Source organism: Plutella xylostella, chromosome 22, assembly GCF_932276165.1.
Source record: "Plutella xylostella chromosome 22, ilPluXylo3.1, whole genome shotgun sequence".
NCBI classification, from domain to species: domain Eukaryota; kingdom Metazoa; phylum Arthropoda; class Insecta; order Lepidoptera; family Plutellidae; genus Plutella; species Plutella xylostella.
Genome location: NC_064002.1, coordinates 8118527 through 8139320, shown reverse-complemented (window position 1 = coordinate 8139320; position 20794 = coordinate 8118527). Strand labels below are relative to the sequence as shown.

Below are 20794 nucleotides of genomic sequence, written 5' to 3'. Positions count from 1 at the left end.
TCGCTTCGCCTTAAAAGTTTTCCCGTGGGAATTCTGGGATAAAAAGTAGCCTATGTTCTTTCCCAGGTTCTAGACCGTATGTATACCAAATTTCATTCAAATCCGTTCAGTAGTTTTGGCGTGAAAGAGTAACAGACAAACAGACAGACAGACACAGTTGCTTTCGCATTTATAATATTAGTTACGATTAGGATAGTCATATAGGTAGGTGTATTCTTGGTATCTATCTATATATTTTTGGACTGCTAACTTTTTCTGTGTACCTAATAGCAATTGGTGAGGTGACCTTGGCACGCTGATGTCTGGCAAAATCTTAGTTTCTCCTACAATCGGGGCCAGGAGGGTAACTCTACACTGACGAGAAACGAACGAACGAGAGATATCGCACCATCAGCACGTTTAATACAACGAGATAGAGTCGTGTATTAAACGTGCTGATTGCAACTTCGATTTTCGTCATATAGAGTGACCCGCCAGACGTTTTTTCTCGACAAGCGCCGGCGGTGCTGCCTCCAATTCACTAAATTAAAAGGTTATTCCCCAAATACAGCTCTTACTATCATGATTAATAGTGAGTATCTAATTTGATCTGTGTTAGTAATTTGTAGATATGAGGAGATGGAATGGAATGGAATTTTGTGTTCCTGCAATTTTGGTGATAATTATACGTATTTATTATATTTTAGAAGGTAAGCCTCTGCAATGTTGTGATCCGAATATGATCAAGTAATTAAAAGTTTACATAAGAATTCCACAACAGAAGGGATTCTGTAATTGCGCTTATTTCGCGAAAGAAGGTCGAAAGCCACATTGGGAAACCCAGACCACAGCCTCCAGACGATTATTAACTAGAAATTGCAGACGACTGACTTGAAAGAATTAACCAGACAGAAATCTATACATACAGCAATTAGACTTGTATTTTCAAATAGTAGGAGGAAACAAACAGGGGTCAGAGCCTGCTACAGGGTGTTACCTGTCTGAAACACAATTTTAGAAAATGACCGAATAATTTTCACCCTACACGTAACGTTTATCCGGACGTAACAAAACGGGCACGAACAAGCAAATTTAAAAAAATAGTAAGAAGTAATAAAAGGTTTTTCAAAATTGAGGGCTCTTTGGTGATGGCATTTGTGTAGGTGGAACTGTTTTATTGCCCACCGGTGTATTATTATGTCAATTTTTTTAGCATATCCAAAAATTGATTTAAAATATGTATTCTACACTGAAACACTGACCTCAACTAGTGCATGCAGCGTCGCAGATCCGCCGTGTCGGCTAGTCGAGCCCGACCACGCAGGCAGCCATGGCTACCTCATCGCCGTGCCTCTCCCACTCAGTTACCAGGACACGCCGTACTCATGTCCTGAAACAAGTCGGAAACGAAAGGTTTAAAACCTAAAAGGTTTAAAAGCAAAAAAAAGTTTGATTGGTTTTCAATAATTAACGGGGGAGGTTAGACCAGATGCTGTATTCAGAAAAAAAATAATATTGAGATGCAGCTTTCAGGATTTTGGACTTTTACTTAACATGAATAAATAAATATGCATATAATATGCATTGTTCGACGACCGAATGGTGTAGTGGTTAGTGACCCTGAGGGCCAGGCCACAACACTGCGTTGCGACGTCGCATCATAAAAATCTGCGACTGTTTTAGAAGTTTTCCCGTACAAATGCTTCATTTACTGTCGCAGATTTTTGCGATGCGACGTCGCAACGCAGTGTTGTGGCCTGGCCCTGACTGCTATGCCGAAGGTCCCGGGTGCGATTCCCGGCTGAGGCAGATATTTGTTTAAAGACAGATATTTGTACTCTGGTCTTGGGTGTTGATATTTATATTTAGTATTTATCTATCTATGTATATGTGTAGATATATCAGCTGTCCGACACCCATAACACAGGTTTTGCCTAGCTTGTGGTCGGATGGCCGTGTGTGAGATGTCCTCACAAATTTATTTATTTTATTCTATAAAATCATAGATTTCTTAACTACAGGCATAACATAACTCATAACAATTTAGTACATTTACTTGTTAGGTAAGTGAAAAGTAAACGATTATTACAGTGGAATGTGTTGAGTGTGTGAGAATAGTATCTATTGAATGTAGTAAATGCATGAAAGAATATTACATTATATCATAGGTAGGTACCATATCACTCGCTAAATCAAGAGAGTCTTGCACAGTTAGCATAACCAAAAAGTATAAAATAATATTCAATGCATAAATAATAGGTAGGTACGGTGGCCTGCGCCTAAAAGTATACAGGCGGAGTTTTTAAAATAGCGATCCATGATGATGAAGGGACCGGCTACATCTGTTATAAATCCGGGGACGTGTTGTGTGTGATGTGTGTAGCTGTGGTGTTTATGTGGATGTGCTTGAGTAGTATGTGAGCTTGAGATCGCTATTTTAAAAACTCTGCCTGTATACTTTTAGGCGCAGGCCACCGTACATACTGCCAATGCACCAATTGAAGAGGTACATTATGAGCTCCATTTAAGAAGAATATGAAAACTCATTTGCAGGTATTAGCATTTTTAATTAGCAAACATTTGTACGAAACTTGACACAAATTCATTGTTTAATTTCAAGTAAACAAGGTTACCTTGTGTGTATGTAACTTTCTAGAATACTTAGATCGATTTCATTGTACCTACGTACCTATCCTCCCTCTCGTCTTTTTTAACTACTCTATAAATTGTTATTACAGAAGGTGCATTGCAAATAAAAGTTTTCTTAGATTAAGATTAGCGTCAAGAAACTGTATAACTATGATTGAAGATATAATATTTATACATTTATGCATTTGAATAGCTTTACTGTCTGTGTACGATGCGCCTATATTCAACTAGTATTCACCAAACCAAATCTGATTACATTTATATTATTATTATGTCATTTATGCAAGCTATTGACCGTCACGATTTAAACGGCTATTAAATACCGACGATTGACGGTTTACGTCCAAATACATTATTAACATTTGATCCACAACCATTATAATCCTTCCTATAATTTTGCGTAATAGGTCAACTGTCTTTGATCTTTTTGGCGCTGAGAACACTATCAGGAAAATATCTAACATTTTATTTTTGGATGTGTTAAGCTGTAACACAGCTTATGTCCAATTTCGTAACAGTGACACTCGTTTGGTCTTTTTATTATCTTTTATGACTATTCTTTTTTCTGTGAGAATCTTGGACGTGCCCGATCATAGGTCAATTTCATTTAATTTGTTGCTCGATTGCTGAATGTCACTCAACCGGTTCTATTTGATATCCTCCACTGCATTATGTTGACCCACGATGTCTGTGGCAATTTGAACCTTAAATGATCTGGTATAAGATTTGAAAAATTTAAATATAGTTCACAGGGCTGGTAGACGAACACACCCGATGATATAACTTCACAACTATTTACTCCATTTACCACTGAAGGTTAGAAGAAGATTTTAACAAAGGCTCCTTTGATGTCGAAATCCGTATGAAAAAGTGAAAAGCGGATCTATTATAGACGTCGCCTATTTAGTCCATTACCTACAAGGCGGGCGAGATAACTAGACACCTGGGTTAAATGACATTTGTCTTTAGTACTGAGTGCAAAAAAAGTAATATCGATATTTAAAAAAATATTTCTTTTCTTCCTCTTTGCTATTAGTATTTTTATAATTAAGCTCCGAAAAATAAGAAACCTCCCCTTACTGCGCAGTTTTAATGAACTAATTTTATAAAGAAAATTGTTGCGAGAACGAAAACATAATATACATGTAGCGCCCCGATATTTGAAATTTGGGAATGAAATGCGGGTTATCAAAAATCCGGCATGCGAAAAACATACTTACCTGACTTTTGTTATATTGTAATAGGTTCTACCTTTTTTGGCATAAGATTTTTTTGCCTAATCTCGTATTGCATAGTAACGTTTGGTCAAAGTCTCGTTACGCCGAAAATCGTATGGCATAAATCTCGTTTAGTAAAAAGTTATTTCGCATAACATTGTTTAGCCTAATAATGGTATGGCCAAATCTTGAATAGCCTAATAATGCTATGGCATAGGTTTATACAAAGTAATAATATTCGTTTGGCTTTAACTTTGACGGAGCGTCTCCCTACATAGCGCAAACTGGTGCCTTGTATTGTTTCCGCTGTTTGGAAAACGCTCCGCTCCGCTTCGCTGCGCTCCGCTTTGGTTTTGATGAACATGTGCACCTAACACGCTCCTCCTCGCTTTGCTCGTCGTCGCACCTATTTTTAGGTTTCGATCTCATGGGGTTTGTAATAATTATATTGGTCGTTAACTTTCGATTTTTTGATCATACAATATCGTGATTTTCGGGATGTAGGAGAAAAATACCACAATTTGTACATTTACTACATACTTAATATATTATTTATTAAGATAACATTAGGAGAAACAAGATTATACATAGGTATAGACGAACATAAATTTGAGCAAACGAAACTTAGGTGTTTAAAGATTGTGCCTAAAGAGTTTTAGACGAAACGAGCCTTATGCCACATAAGTCTTGGCAAAGTGATGGTTCGGCCAAAAAAGTTTAGACCATACGAGTTATGCGAAATGAGTTTTGGTCAATAAAGATTATGCCAGATGAGCGGAACCCGCTTGACCGATTTGGGCTGTCATCGTGTGTCACAAAAATGAGACTTATTGACATGTCTAGGAGTTGTCAGGTTTGTCTTCAACTCTTCAGTGATGTCAATAAAATATCTGGCTATAATATATCAGGGCATTGATGATTGTTGTCTCGAGCGTCAGTCGCACTGCCTTTGTTTCGCGGTGACATAACAATGATCAAAAGCAGGCCACCGCCCGCACCGGTCAGACGTGAACGAAAGCGTGTCTCCGTCATATCTAGGTGACCAAACTATTGTCTGTAAGGGCAAAAACTTGATAAAGACAGTCTCAAGGCATTCTGAGAGGTCACACGACTCACGTTCAGACCTCGCGTGCCAAATAACCAATCACACAAATTGTTCACCTACGACTACCATGCACAAGAAATTACGTCTCGTTATTCGACATACCTAGTGTACAAAACCCTATGTCTTACAATAAAATCAATGCTAAAAAAAACACTCAAAATTTAATCTTAACGTCAGTGCAGCAATGGTTAGGTTTATTTAATAGTTAGCCGATTCAAAAAGTTTACTTCCAGTATGTCGTGCGTTGCGCTAATACAATATACAATGTACTTACCAAAATCAAGCATTGTTTGCAGCCTTTCAATCGATAGAATTACTTATAAATGAGGGCTATAATCAAGTTATCTATCGTAGAACAAAGGACTGCAGGTACTACACATAACTTGACAGAAAGTACAATGCCGTCCGTAAAAAAAAAAATTGTGCTGTACACGGTACTTACTGGGATCCTGGGGAGTCAGTCGGTGGATTCGACTGTTATTTAGAGGTATCTTAGTATGCTGCATCTAATCCTAATAATTTAGTTTATCCTTAAATATAAACAATATAGGTATATTACATGATTTTCAAAATAAATACATGATTATAATTATAAATCTCTATAGTTATAATGAAAATCCACGTGAATTCGACGTATTTACGACGACCGAGTGCATAGTGACCCTGACTGCTATACCTAAGATACCGGGTTCGATTCCCGGTCGGGGCAGATATTTGTTTTGTACATGTCATTTTCTAACATAATCCAAAGTATATACTTACCAAAGAGGTAGATCACTCTTCGGTTTATTTGTTATCATAATGTACCTTACCCTTGAAAACTTTCATGACCTAGGAGACAATCGAACTTGTGACCTCTGATATGTAGAGCAAGCGTGCAAGAATGTAAAAGATTACATTAAATGAAAATACAGCCTACTTTAAAGTTTATTGTTATCACATACACAGATATTGCTCTTGCTAATGGACAAAGGCGTCTAAAGGTCACCAAAAGTTCAGTCCACTTCATAAGATGCTTATTCACAATAGCTTTAATGTGGATATTTGTCTGCCTCGGGGAATAATGTTAAACATAAAGTAAAGACTAACATTTAGTATTTACACATTGGTTTTATTTCAGAATCTGTATTCCGAAGCTTTACACGTTTTGGTAGAAATTAGGTACATTTCAGTCAGTATTGATGGGAGACCGTTAATTATTTTATAAATCCTACTAAATCATAATTTATCAGTTCAACATACTGACATCAAAATTGATCACCTCGCGTCCGTCGCGCCCAACTTTCAACCATTGAAATAACTGCAAAAACTGGCATTAAACATCTGAGAAGATATTTCATACAACCGCACACAGGCCTTGACCCGCGTGTTAGTGGCACATCTCTCGTGGTGGTTCCGTATCGCGGTGGTAAACTGCGAGTGCGTACAATGCGGCGTGGGAACCAAGCTAGAGGGTTACTCTATACTGACGAAAAACGGACACGATACAAACGAGATAGAAACGTGGCTCAAGCAGCTCACCGCAGCCGTAACTTGCACGTTTAATACATGAATTGCCAATGTATAACGCAGAATGAGGGTGCTGCGCATAATCCTGCCAGGATTATTACAGTATCTTTGAGGTTATTCATATAAATCTATTGATTATTCATAGTTAACCTATAATTAAATAAATAATCATAATAAATACAACAAGATAAAGTCGTGGCTCTCGCATCGCCGTTCCGTAACGTCATTTTACTTTATATAGATAGAGTGACCCTCCCTGGCATTTCGAGGAGGCTGCGGCTAGGTGGAGGAGCACACTCGCTTTACGAAGCCGTAGGATGTCTAAACCTCAGACGTAGACTATGAAGTAAGTAAGTAGACCTTTCAAGCATTGTTTTTACTTCGCAAAATCGCGGGGATCTAAATAATCCCCGAAAACTGACAAAAATGGCTACTGTCTACCTATGTAGTACACATTTAGGTTACTCGCTTCGCTCAGGCAGATATTATTCAAAATTAAAGACGTCTTGCGAGAAATTGACAAACCTATGGTAAGAGATATTATAGTTTACTGTACTATACTAAAATTAGTGCTTAATTTTTGGATACTGTCCGATAGTAGGTAATAAAATTTATACTCGGAGCTATTAAATCAAGGTAAAAGTTATAAAGTTTATCCAATTACACGATACTTAAATTAATGAAGTGATTATCGATCAGGAAATGATTTTTGCTACTTATTTTCAGCACGCAACAATTTCAAACACATTCAATGGAAACAGAAGTTTAAAACGAGTTTATTTTGGTAAAGAAATCTTTAATTAAATGTGCCTTCTTAGGCGTACTTTATAATTAGTCAGATTCGATATTGATCTGAATTTTGGAAATTATTGCCATATCGTAAAAAGGTTAAGCAAGTATAATAGGTACTGGAACGTTAATTTCATAATCAGTAAGTGAATCCTGAATGTTATTCCATGTCATTACTAAGTAATGTACCTATCCACTTATGAAACTCTATTTAATCTAGCAGTTAGTTACTATTATTAAATCAGTATTAGGTCTGCGAAAACCACACAGTTGATCAATAATTAATTAATGGTTATTGTTAATGACATTTCGTAATGTTTTTTCTGATAATCACTACGCTTGGTTAATACAGATACCAGTGTTTTTGATTTTGCGTAAGATTTCAAGGTCTTTCCCTTGTTAATGACAATAGCTTCTGGCACTTATAGTCAGTGCACTAACGAGTAGTTTTGAAATAAAGTACTTTATAATTTTCATCGAGTCAAGTACCTACCTGTCAACAGTAAAAAATATGGCCTATTGCATGGCATATGGTCTGTATTATTGAATCGGTCATATTGCTCATTGTACAGACTCCCACGCTGATATCTGACCCCCACTTATTTCAATGTACATAGGTTAACTTTGCCGAAAGGAAAATGTTTTCTGTTTCTTTTTCGCAAATTCTCAAAAGTTATAGAACAAAACGGTTGTTCAGAAAGAGCCCCTGAATTACCCGCTTTGATTTACTATGCCACTTTTGCAACATACTGTAGTTAATAATTAAAACTGAACTTGTATGAAGGAAACTGCCTCAAAACTGAGTAGATAAATCCACCAAAACATAGAATACTTGTAGCTTGAAGTCTATTCAGATACCTAATTGGAATTATTGTAACTAATAGGTTGACGATTACTGGTAGTTTTTACTTTAATTTTCTATGAATTAACTATTGTCGTATATTGTAACTAGGAGGACTACAGTTTCTAGGAGTACAAGAGTTTTATAGAATAGAATACATTATGTAGAGTTTTATAGAATAGATAACGTGTCACATGGTATACCCGCGACACTCAAAGTTCCTCCACAGAGCTCCACAGACTAATTTAGTCTATGGTACCTCTGAAACGATTTCACCGCCGCCGCCGCTCTGGCTCGTCTCGTCATGATCGCTACAAGTCGCAGACTTTTTACTTTTTTTGTCACACCTGCTGCCTTGGAAGCCAACATAATGCCAACTATTATTATGTTGCTGCTGTTAAATAACATTTTAGATACGCTGTTTATTGCGCTATTCAACGTTTGTTGTACTCTTAACCGCTGACAATATAGAGGTCTCTATTTAGCGTAACAACTCTTTCAAGTGTCACCGGGCGGTGGTATATTTAGGTCATTTTCCTCAGGTATCCGTACCGGTCCATTGTGTTGGATTGCGTATCGATAGATCAGTACGACTTGTCCATTGGCACATAAAGATACAATTGTACGTATTGCTTTCTCAGAAATGGTTCGCTTATGTTTTCATTCATGGGGGAAAGCCATTATTCTTGCAAGACACCTATGCCTGAGCAGGCTGCATTGCATTGAGACATTCTATTTTTTTTATCTAGAAGTATTCAGCGATATAGGTATTATGAGATCAGGCTACAGCAGACCTATATCCAGTAATTACTTTGTGTAAACTGAAACCGTAGAGTCATTTCATTGATCATCGTTTCTTTTCTGCTACAGGTGTCACGGATATGCCATTATTTCACGCATCTAAAGAATTCGGCCCGGTATGTCTGATTGAGGAACAATAGGTTGGCTAATGCAGTGGTGAGGACCTGGCATGCGGAGCTTGAAAGTGCCACGTGCAAGGTCACAGGTGGCGCCGCCGCCGCCGCCGTCGAGCATTCTAATAATGTTACTCGGTATCCTTTTGTTGTTAATGTAATTAGCTACATGTACCCCTAACGACCTACAGTTCAATAACATACCTGTGTAATAGGAATTGTGTGCACGCATTATGCGATGTCTATAATGGCATGAGATTGTAATTTATGAAAGATCAATGATCATTATTGGTGCTGCGCTATAATTGGAAGTAAATTTTAAAACTCTTGTTCGTGAATATCATGTTTTATGAATAGCAAACACTCGTAAAAGTAAATAACGTATTTATGTGAAACATGCTTTGTTAAACTAGAATTGAGTAGATTATTAACACATGCCTTTGCACACACTATTAAAGTGATTTAATAACCAATAAATAAAGAGTAATAGAGATATAAATCATATGAATATGTTTAAGGCTGTCATTTGAACTAAATAACAATTTAACTTTACCGTGAGGCAGTGACTCAACTCATAAATGTATGAGGTTGACGATTACAGCAACAAGTCTACTTTTAAATTATCCAAAACCCTGTAGTCTACCTATATGATTTGACTAAATTGTTAACATCAAACTAATAGAAAAAAAGTGTTCCGTATTATCTAAATCAGTATAAATCAATGATAGTAGAAAGTTTATAAAGGTTTACCTCATAGTCAGCACGAGCCCTCTCGAGCAATCTATTCTACTCCTTAATTAGACGGAATAAAGACCAGCGATGGCACAAGTGTTGATTCGGGGCAGAACTTCGTGACCAAACCTGATGGAGGCAACTTATCACCTGGACATGTGTACAGTTAGCGTATGCGCAACACTGGACTAAATTCAAGAATGCTCTCTATACAATTGCACATGTGACGCAAGATCGAGCTTAATAAAGGTGACATTACCGATGTTGCGAATGAATTCTTTAATTCAGAGTTGTGTCATCATCACACCTTGAAGATCGGACCACACATCGATATCAGATCAAGAGCATGTAAGTGCGGACGCTGGAAACGATGTCATCTTCACATATTTATGTAAGCACGAACTATGAACCTAGAGTAGAGTATTTATTAAATAGTTAAACTTCCAACTATTTGCTCACTTCCGATATTCAGCGAGCCTAGGTAGTGTCGAAACGCTAGATGAAGTAAAAATTGAATTGCAGCCTACGATGTGGAACGATTTTTATCTAATTCATTATTCAATTTCAACACCAATGAAATGTCCAAGTGCGCCGCTCATGAATAGGAATCGATAAAAGGTGTCGCAGGTAAGTAAGTATAAAGAATTTGGCATGAAAATGTGTAAACTACGTAGGCGCAAAAAATGTTGCGAAGTGTCCCCGCCAATGTCTACTTTCACTGTTGTTTGTGCGGCGAGCTGCCGAAAACTGCGAAACATACGGATAAGAGTTCAACGCTGTCTCAGTGCAAAATGCGACTTTGCCAATGCATTGCAATGTGAAGATGCTGTCATCCACAAAATGAGCCCAACATAACTTCTTGGGATAACATAAATCGGCGTTAGCTACGAACTTCATTAAAGCATAGGTTTTTTATCCCGCTCTTATGTACGTATGAAGATAGCTTTCGAAATGCATGGAGTGTGGTATGTTGGGCATGGCGGCGTCACCGCGGGGTCGTCGACCGCGCATCTTCGCGTGCCACCGTATGTCTCTTCGTGGTACCTTATCGTTTCATATTAATAGCACTAAGTAATGTAATAGTAATGCAGTCGGTATAATTACGGCACGTTCCGTCTTGTGCATGCGTCGACGTCACCGGTAGCGTTTCTTGCTCCATTTACATCACCGTCGTAGCGGGCAAATTGTTTCCGTTATTTAAGGGCCCGTACAGGGTGACGTGCCGCGCCAAATTTGGGTTTTCAATGCTCTTCACACAGCACACGCAGTGACACGCACACATGTAAGTTTGCACAGTGGTTCGATAAACTTTTACTCGCCAACTTTATTGAAAATTATGTTCAAGTACATTTTGGGTGATTTTAGGGTACTTAAGTATAATTTTTACTTACACTGGTAGGCACCAGGAAAGAGTAGAAATTAATAGGAGTGCCACTTTACTCCATACTCGGAACCCGATTAGCTTTTTCAAACAAATGTGGTATTTACTTGTAGAAAGGTAACTACAAGTATTAAAGTGTAGATAATAAGTTTCGGACATCCTCCAGCCAACTGAACCCCGACGACGAAGCAAAGTAAATTCATAGTGTCGCAAAAGGGCTATACTAAGCCGAAAGGGAATGAGTCAAGGGGTCATTCTGAACAACTTTTGTTCTACGAGTTTTGCAAATTCGCGAAAAAAAAATATTCGTTTTCCATGGTAAAAAGTCACGTGTCCAACAAAGTTTCTATGAAAAAGGTTTTTTTTGTTAATTTCCAAAACTCGTAGAACAAAAGTTCAGAATGACCCCCTGTCTTACTCCTTTTTACCCGACTGCCGAAGGAGGAAGGTAATGTTTTTTGATTGTATGTATGTATGTTTGTCTGTTTCTTTGTTCCCTCCTGTAGCCTAAACGGCTTGATAAATTTTGATGCATGAAGTATTGTTAGACGCGTATTGATTGCACGATGGTTATAGTTTATGTGACGTTACATTAAAATGTACATAGCACCCTCTAGAGGACATAAGTGATGATCGAAAAAATAATAATTCAACATTGCCGTGTAAGGTACCGAATGAAAGGGCTTGATTTTCACATTACAAAAATATGCATATTGAAGGTACCTATTTAAATAACAACAAAATTATTGAAATAAAAAATGATCATGAACTACTGACGTAAAATTTCATAGAATAAAAACAACTAAAAAGTTACAAATAAAAATATATAATTATAAACAAACAAAATACCTTTTTGTTTGTTTATAATTTGTTTAGTATATACCGCTTTTTCAATACCTGTAAGTACATTTTTTGGTAGCAGCATAATATTTTTTCTTATTTTTAGGGTTTCGTACCTCAAAAGGAAAAAAGCAACCGTTATAGGATCTCTTTGTTGTCCGTCTGTCACCGCCCTTTTTCTCAGAAACGGGTAAAGATATCAAGTTGTCATTTCGCATAGATGGGGAGTACCCCAAAAAAAATATTGTGGTACTCCCTGTCCCATACAAGTAAATTGGGGCTGATATTTTTTCCGGTTATTTTGATGGTGTAGGTAGGGTATCGTTGAATAGGTCTTTTAATATAATAGGTATAAAAAAGGTTAAAATAGAATTATTTAGCTTTTACCCTTAAATTTGGGGATTACACCATAGACAAAACCTAATTTTAAAAAATGATTTCAATAGATGGCGTGATTTTATGTTGGGTAACTCAGAATAAAAAGTGATGATATCTCAGAATAATAATGGTTAATGGTGCTATTCCGCTGAGCACCGAAACCGGTGGGACACTAGTGATAAGTGGTCATGGAAATGCAGCAGGGTAGACATTGCTCCTAGAACAAGGTATGAGTTTGTGATGTGTGTGCGTGAAAAGCGAGTATGGAAACTTTGAATATTTTCTTGATTTTGGTGCTCAGCTCGCCGATCAATCAAGTGCTGTGGCCTTACTGTCCACAGCTCATGCTGAGCTGGTGCCGTTTCAACACTCCGGACAGCAAACCGTTGTGTTATTGTTTTGTATTTTGTCTGTATTTTTGTTTTTGTCTCATGTTCTATTTTTTTTGTCCTTGTTGTTTTGTATAAGTATGTATTTCTTTTTCTTGAAATCCATATTTTTCTTTTTTTTGTTGTTGCTGTCTATGTGTCGAATAAATGTATCTTTATCTTTATCTTCAAATCACGCAATCTATCGTTGGTTTTTTTTAGTGGCTACTGTCTATAGAAGAAATTCCGTCATTGACAATTTTACGTTACGAATTTATTTTTATTTATATTATTTTTATTTTTACATTTTTGTGGAGAACCAACAGCATTTTGTTAATCAATAATTATTACTTATGAACACATAACAACTTGGTGCCATTAACAGAATGAACTTAGTAAACCCAGTAAACCTAACTCATCCAGAGGAAAAATAAAATATCTTTCTCTCTCTCTGAAGAATATAATTAATAGCCCAAAGTCAATGCTTTTAGCTATTAACATCTTTGAAATAAAATTGAGCCACCACCGTGTTACTGCCCTCATCAGATCCTCACGAGACCATACCTCCACCAGCACCATGAGACTGTATTTTTGATCATTAACCTAATGTTCCTGCGTATTGTCATCACTTAGATCCATTCGCTATATTCCTGCTCCTCATCAGACTTTTACGAGACTGTAATGTCACGAGAATATTACCCACTATCTAATTTAATGTATTGAATATAATAAAAGAATTATGCTTCCTCAATTTCAAATCAAATTATGTTGGTGTCATAAAAGTTGAAAAAGTGCAATGACAACCAATGTGCAGTGATTTTGTGTTTGTACACGATAAGATCGCGAGCTGTCAGTGCTGCCTAAACCGACGTGACCCTTCTTTGGAGGCCAGCGGCCGACTGAGTCAAACGTCACTTGTGTTTATGATTTTATAACACAGAAAGCCGCCATAGATATTTGTATGAAGATTTGAGGGAAAAAAATTGCTCAAGTTTGCGATTAATTTACACAAAATAAGTGTGTGTTTATTAAAAAACAAGGTATTTAGCGCCTAGTCCAAGCATTTAACTTTATAATATGATAAAAATCATATGAAAATTCATAATAATTACGAAACAGTTGTTACAATACGGGAGTGTGATTTTCTGGTTTTTCGTGATATTCTGAATTTTATTTACAGTTATCCATACGCATTTACTTAAATTCGAATCATTCAGCACCTAGCTAGACTCTTCAACTACCTGTGTGATTTTTTTCAAGGTTGTAGAGCATCGTTTACTACATAATTCTATGACAATGCCAACCCTCGATTACCCCTTGCAGACCCTTAAGTATTAGAGCTGTTGTTTATATTATAATTTAGTTTTTTGCGCTGTTGACGGTTGGGTCTCGAGTTGGTTTACCTTTCTTAGTAATTATTACATTGGTTAATTAGGCACGCTCTCACAATGGGATCAATATACTTAATATATCGGGTATCGGAAGAGTATTACGTTCGGAGTAGTTACCAGGACAAGTGTGAATGAGTATTTTTTACATTATATTCATAATTGGTTATCTCATCTTAAATATTTTTATTTGAAAGGACAGATTACGAAAAATGCGATTGCAAAAGATACTAACCACTTAAACTACCTATATATATCAAAAAGTGGATTACTGAGACTTTAATGCTAGCACCCGGCTATAGTAATTTCAAGCACTACATTTTGCTATATTGGTCAAACTTAAATCACTAGGATGGTCCTCGAAGTTTTGCAACTAGCTATAAAAATATGAGAAATTGATTATACCTACTGGTTATGTCGTAAAACTTAACTATTAATTGAAAACTCACAACAGTCGTAGTAGATAAAGTACCAATAAAAAACAGGTACTTACCTAAGTATATCTGATTAATCAAAATAATACAGGTAACTGATGATGACCTTCCGACCGATTTCGGCCATGGCGACTGCCATCGACTCCTAACTTACTGTGACGCCTGAGGTGCACCAGCGCCAAAACCTAATTCTGGCGCTGGTGCACCTTAAGATGGCTAATATAGCTCATTTTGGCGGTGAACTTCCTCGTACAGTGTGGACAAGTAAGAACACCGCCTTCATAATTGTAGATGATGGCCGCAGGGGGCCGGTCTCTCAGTGCATCACGCTTTGCATTTAATTCTTTTTTGCGGCGCTCCTCATAACCAGCCACCCTAGCCTTCACCAATCGTCTCCACTCGGGACGTCGTGCTGCCAAACTCTCCCAATGTGCGGGTTCAATATCGCATCTTTTGAGGTGCCTTATCAGGACATCCTTGTACCTACGAATGCTGCGGCAGCAGCCCCGATCCTACTGTTAATCTCAGCGTCAAGGTCGCACTTGGATGAAATAGTGCTCCCCAGATTACGAAATTTATCGACCTGCTTCAACAAATCTTCGCCGATATGTATTGCCAGTGTTTCGTGACCGTGCATGTCCAAGGACATCACTTCTGTCTTTTTAACACTGATTTTCAGGCCGAATTTACTGCATGAAGAGTGGAAAGCAGTCATTAGTTGTTGCAGGCCATCTGGGGAATCTGCTGCAAAGCTAAGATCGTCTGCATACATGACCTCAGTAACCATAGCGTACGACACTTTCGTAGATGCTTCCTCGCGCGACAACTTCCTCGCGCGACAACTTCCTCGCGCGTACAGGTAACTACAGCAACTTTTATAGCAATGCGGAGTCTATATCGAAAATTTAATTAATTACACTCCTTTCACAGGATATCAGCATCTTCTCGTTAGATTTACCTAGATAAATACCTATTATTATGTTCCTTGATCAGCGACATCTTGGACACTGACAAATGACACGTCATCGTCACCGACCGAGGCAAGGTGAGGCGGTGCATTTATCCCTGTTGACTCTATTAAGAGAAGTATACTTCATATAGAAGTATGCTATAGCAGCATAATAATTCTTTATGAATGATCTAATTTAGCACTTACTGCATAATATTCAATCGAAATTAACATTAATTATATTAAAATGATGAATTTGACAACATTCATGTTTAAGTAATTTTCTAGCATAATTGTATCAATATTCAACGGGCGAGCCTACGCACCACTCGGCTCAAACGCACAATAAATTGTAGCATTTACTTAAGCACATTGTTTGCACGCCATACCGATACTAAACTTTTAGTGCAAATTCAAATATTAAAACCATAGAACAATGCGGATTCGAGTGAACACCCTCAATACTTAGAACGTACAATGCACTTCACAACGTTCAAAGTGTATGCAAAGGACCCTTCACACATTGATTAATGCATGTTATTAGTACAGATTATATATGGCTGAGTACAAACATAATGCAAATAGCATAAAACATGCCCGGTAACGTACGTCTTCTATCACTTGCACTAATTTATGTGTAGTTGTGTACGTTTAAACACCGGCTACACAATGTAGACCTCACCAGATGTGTATCACAAGCAGCGATACAGCGCTTGCACAAACTGCAGCACAACTGAATTTCACTTATCCTTGTGCATAGTTCGTCACAAATAGGTCGGCCATATACACATTGGTGGCACGTCTTCGACGTAACATCGAGCGCTTGCTACATAGCTTGCGTCAGCGCTGCGCTGCAAACGTCTTCCGCGACCCAGCGACCTTCAAGAGGTATTCTAATGGCGTACATGTATGATTAGCTTTGCAGCGCTAGATTCGGAGGTGCATCCGACTTGTTAAGCACTATGGAGTAAAGGTGTAGCGTTGTTGTGTGCTGGATTTACTCGGTGGATAATTAAATTATGGAGATGTAGCTTTATTGACATTATTAGGCACACTGAACTGAAAATGCATAAATGGAGCAATAAAGCTATACTAGAGTAGGTAGGTATATACATATATGTAGGACAGAAATAATAATATAACCACTTAACTGTTACAAAGTACAAAGCTAATACAAATCCAGAAGTTGTTATTAGCCCTAGATTGCGTCGTCAAACAGGTGGCTTGATTGGTTCGTCCATTACAGGGCTGCGCTAAGTATGATGGATCTATGCAGCTATTTGTGCAGAAACAATGCATAATAATGACCAACGGATGCTAACATAACCTTAAATCTCTCTCGGTGAACTACACAAGGTTGTACACTGGTGTATAATATGGTTTACATTATGTATCTATAGTTATTAGTGCCTTAAATAATGGTGCAAGTACTGTTTCAATAAATATTGACCCGGAGTCTTGAATGTTTAGAACTCCCAAGGCAGCAGTTTAAGGGTCAAGTAGAATTTTATTTATTTATTTAATTCTTTATTGTACAAATATTACAAATAAAAGTTTATAAACTTTGTATACTTTTTGTCTCTTCCATCCAAAAGCTGTGTAATAGAGATTCTTTTAAACAATAAGGCCGCACATTAAATTTGTATATTTGTTTTATAAATTGTTATATTGTAATTATTTCTTCCATGGTGCAAAATAAAGAGTTATATTTTTGATGTTTCTTTCGATCTACATAGTTTTTATTTTTTTCTTCTTGAGGTTTGGATGATGTGATGACTGTATCAAATCGTCACTGAAACATTCTCATACGAGAAGCGTGGGACGCAGCTCTCCGATTCCAGATCTCCACTAACATATTATAATTTTATTACGATTAAGATTATAAACTACTGCTGATACCTAAACGGTGATGGCCTATGGTATCTGAAGGACGAGGACATAAAATATTTTCATGACCATCCTCGGGAGAGGCCTAAGTCTAGCAGTCGTGAACAGGGAGTGTACCTACTGTTGATAATGGTATTATCGAACAGTGTTTCGCTGATCATCGATCCTTCGATGTATCAGTTAAGTACTAATGATCACATTTAGGGACTGGCGAAACGCCAAGGGGGGTAACTCTACATGACGAAAAACTAAGTTTCAGAGCTTTGCTGCGCGAGCCACGACTCCGTCTCGTTGTATTCTCTCGTTGCTCTCGTTCATTAGTTTTTCGTCAGTATAGAGTAACCCTCAGAAGGTGTCATGGCGATATGAATCATGAGTATTTCGTGAAATGCCAGCAGGTACGCCACGAGACATCGCAGGCGCATGCTAAACCGTCTGCCTACTGACGAAATGTCCCGGCTTGTTATCACATACCTACCGGCTGACACAAATATGTTTGCGAGAGTCTTTGTAGCACTGACCTGGCCAATTTGTATATGGTTTTTCGCACTTAGAATTTATTTTCTCGGATTTTATAACCTAATATACCCAATGCGCTGTTACTAAAATGATGAATTTATTGTACCAAGCTACTTTTAAAACTACTTATAATATACGCGAGCTAACCGATGAAAATCTGTGAACGATTTCCGTACCTGAAGAATATAGGTACTTCTTTTGTGACAAGGTCATAATTAGAACCACTCGTGAAATTTTCGGAGTTTCAATTGTTTCAGCCACCTGAGTCCACAATGAAAGTTGACCCAATAGAGCGGCGGGTGCGTGCGCGCAGTCGTTGCGCCACGCCCAAGGTCCAGCCTGATCGATCGCGCTACCTTATGTTCATGACTTACTGTTATAATCATTTAAACCACCTTATTTGTTGTACAGATACGGTATGTGTATAATATTATTAGTGTTAATGAATGAGTGGTGTTATAAACTTGTATGCATAGCAAGGGAAATAGGTAGTTAGTTATGCTAACAAATGCTATGAAACATTTAAAATGTGGAGCATCGGACTAAAGCTCTATGTAAAGGTAAAATAAAAAATAAGCCAATACCAAGTATAATGTAAATTCTGTGGAATGTTAGGTATTGGGTATAAAATCAAGTTTTCAATACGTGACTTGACGGTCAAACATTCGGATCGGTCAAAGTTACTGCATTCTCCAATCACAGTCGTGACATTTACAACTCGATTTGAAAACTGGTAGCGTTTAAAAACGATTGATTAATGGACATTAAAAAAGGTACCTGCAGAATACGCCGCTCGCATTAAACTAAACTATTCCGATGTTTGTCCCATGCATTGCAAATCAGATAAGGGAAAGCAAAATGTCTCGTATACGTAACCGTGAGTAAAATTAAAAGTAGCCATAAGTGGACTTTCAAGAACACATCCGATAGTGGACGAAACCCCAGGAGAGTGTCACTGTAGTTCACTGTACTATACGATTACCGAGCAGTCACTTGTGATCTTATTACAATTGCATAAAGGCTGAAGTTGAGTAACACGGTCTAGCGCGATGTTGTGTGGCGTCTCCGCGGATGCACCTGACTAGCCGCGTATTTACAAGTTCCAAGGAAGCTTGCGAGAATCCCGCGCATTACAAGTTGCAACATTCGCTTAGCGTCTTCAACTTTATCTACAGATAGATACCTAGCTACTTACGACTTGTTTGATTTGGCTATAGTTATGTGTACAAACTTATACCTGATAACAAGTAAGTTGACTTGGAAACACGTGTCCACAATAGCTTTGAAACCAGTTCTATAATCCAATTGCAAGTTAAATCACTCGCTCACCGAGTGGCCGGGTGACCACCAGCCTGGTCCCTGCTCACTTACAGCTTTCATCATCTCATTAATAACCCATAAAAATTGTGCGCAGTGACCATGTAATAATTGGTAATACAGAACTGCGCTACTTTATCCACTGTTGTATGTAACGAGCACGCAATAATATGTATAATTAAAATGTTGTAGTTTTACTTACGTCCAAGTGAGCGTAACATCCAATTGCCGGCAAGTGTTTGTAGAGCTACTAGAAAATTTAGGGAAACTCCTCGTAGCTTAAACTGAACAACGCAATCAAGGCACACACTGTCGTTACAAGTTTCAACTGTTATCAGATAAGTTCTAAACACCACTTGCGAAGTTCGGACAGCACTGACGTAGTCTGAGCAGAGTTCGGAGGCGAGCGTACGTGGGTCCGCGCGGCGGCGGTTCGCAAAACTGACGAACGCAAATCGCAGGCGCCGTCAAGGTATTGTTGAGTTACTTTTACTTGCGGAGTCGCTGCTGGCGAGGCCTCGTGCTCCGCCGGCCGCGAAAGAGAAAACCGCTAGTCTCTGTCTTCGTCCACGACATGCGAACACGAAAAATCCAGCACACTTCGCCACGGAACATTTGTGCAAGATATAGTCAAATTATTGCTATGCAAAGTACTGGATATGGTTCATTGATATTTTAGGTGAGTATTGCCATATTTCCTCGCGCTGCGCATGCGCAAGGAACGGAAAAAGGTGATTTCTTCGTCGCGCTGGCCTGTTATTATACTGAGGAATTCAGTGACGCAAGTTCAAACTGATCCTTAAATGTTGGTGATCTAAGAAATTTCTTCAGCATGACTGAACCCTTTACGCGTTATAAAGTTCACCCATTCCAAATTAGATTATCTATACGATATTCAAGTAATCCGTAACCAAATTGTAAATGGCAGCAGAAGTAACATACACTGACTTATACAGTCATATACTTACACCTTATATATTTTATATAATCTTGGTATTTCTCCTTGCTTTTATTTTTCTTCCCTACTGAGAGTGAGAAATGTAACTTTTCCGAGTGTTAGTAATGCTGAGGAATGGAAGGTTAACTTAGTTCAATGGATTTCATACTTCCCGTATTTCACCTCACTGACCAAGGCTAGATGGTACTTTGTAGTAGAAACATTTATATATTCTAATGCTATTGCAATTTAATAAATGAATCTAGGTGTATACAAATGGGTTATTGGCGCTAAGCCAAATCTGGTTCGTTCTTTGTAGCTTAACAAAATAATACTGTTTTCTAATGGTACATATAACTCACCAAACCCATGATCACCACGTGAAAAATATATTCTGTACTTAATTAAAATAATCCTACCACAGCTACCGTCTTATGGTTTAACATCGATACAGATAGCGGGCTGGCGAGCGTCCCACGCTGCGTTGGCCTACCCCTGTCTCCAACTCTCCATTCAAGATCCCATCTACCCTTACGGTTGTCGGTTCATGGACAGATATGATTTCCCAGCTAAGTAGTTATCTACACATAAGATAAAACCCTCCTCTCCTCTCCTCCTCCTTCTTAATAATCCCTGCTGCACCCAGGACTCCTTCTTAATA

The 20794-nt window shown here is 37.9% G+C and overlaps 1 protein-coding gene across 1 annotated transcript in view; it reads right to left on the bottom strand.

The window, feature by feature from the left end:
• LOC105384412 (mucin-5AC) overlaps positions 1-19851 on the bottom strand; it is a 46935-nt gene extending 27084 nt beyond the window's left edge. Inside the window, exons 1-2 of the mRNA XM_038122597.2 lie at positions 19399-19851; positions 1242-1369 (exon numbers count right to left, since the gene is read on the bottom strand). The gene's annotated coding sequence lies outside the window, so the exon portion shown is untranslated. The remainder of the gene's footprint in view (positions 1-1241; positions 1370-19398) is intronic.
• Positions 19852-20794: the final 943 nt, after the last annotated feature.